The sequence below is a fragment of the Orycteropus afer genome, unplaced genomic scaffold, assembly GCF_000298275.1.
Source record: "Orycteropus afer afer isolate SDZICR_OR568_19922 unplaced genomic scaffold, OryAfe1.0 scaffold00359, whole genome shotgun sequence".
NCBI lineage: Eukaryota > Metazoa > Chordata > Mammalia > Tubulidentata > Orycteropodidae > Orycteropus > Orycteropus afer.
Window position 1 is genome coordinate 1,957,309 of NW_006921946.1, and position 1,127 is coordinate 1,958,435.

The following is a 1,127-nucleotide window of genomic DNA, read 5'->3' on the forward strand; positions in this document are numbered from 1 at the left end:
AGTTGAGAGCCACCAAAGAGAAAGAAAGATAAACGTTCTCTTACTCTAAAATAATTTTGGGGGCTAGTTCTGCATTAAGAATTCCATGAATTTTACTATAACTAATCAATAAATATTTATCAAACAGCTATAATAACAGGCATCTGTTGATTTAGTCTATCCAGTATCTTGCCTTTTGCGGATATGTCCTCCCCACTCCATGTGAAACAGGTGGGTCTGCCAATCAAAGTTCCCTGCCTTCCCCCCCAATGCTTGGCCAGGAGATAATCTTAGCACAACAACTCCTAGGGGCTACTCTCCTGGGCTAGTATTGACCAGGGTTGGTCAGGCCCATTTCTGTGGTCTCTCAATGTGGAGGCTGAGGGGAGTGGCTTCATTTCTGAACAGGGAGTGGCTGGCAGTCTTCCTCCCAGACTTGTTAAGAAAACCTATTTGTAGAAAGAGAGAAATGACCCAACATAAGAAGTTGGGGGTGGGGTGGGGACGAGAGGTCTAATGACCTCATCCCTGGAACCAGTTAAGCTTGAAGGCAGAATCCACCTTGGATTTACTAGTTAACTGACTCAATAAATTCCCTCTGTATCCCTCCTTTTTTTTTTTGCTTGTAGTAGTTTGAATTGGGTTTTTGTACTTGCAAATGAGAGAGTTCTCATTTATGTATCTATTATGTTTATGGCTCTATTTCAGTTGAGGTAGAAATTATGCAGAGAAGGAATTTAGACATCAAGGAATTTACAATCTAGATAAAAATTAGAAACATTTACATGACATAGAAACAGACAACATTACACATTATATTATAAAGCATAATGTTAAGATGTAAAAAAATTTTGAAAAATGATATATTTGATTACATACAAACTTATATGAGCCTAAAAATACTATAAAAATTATGAAAGACAAACATATATTTACAATATTTTCTGAAAAAAGATTAATAGATATGCAAGTACATATATAAGTATCTATGTTGTTGTTGTTATTTGCCATCGAGTCGGCCTAGTTTAATAATATATTGCAAAATATACATTTAAGTAAATATATAATATGTACAATAAATAAATGCAAATACAAAACTCCAAACCAAACCCGCTGCCTGACAGTTGATTCTGACTCAAAGCAACGCT

General features: G+C 35.7%; 1 protein-coding gene across 1 annotated transcript in view; it reads right to left on the reverse strand.

Annotated features, from left to right (window-relative positions):
* Positions 1–1,127, reverse strand: part of CPED1 (cadherin like and PC-esterase domain containing 1) — a 386,749-nt gene that overhangs the window by 260,742 nt on the left and 124,880 nt on the right. The window lies entirely within an intron of this gene.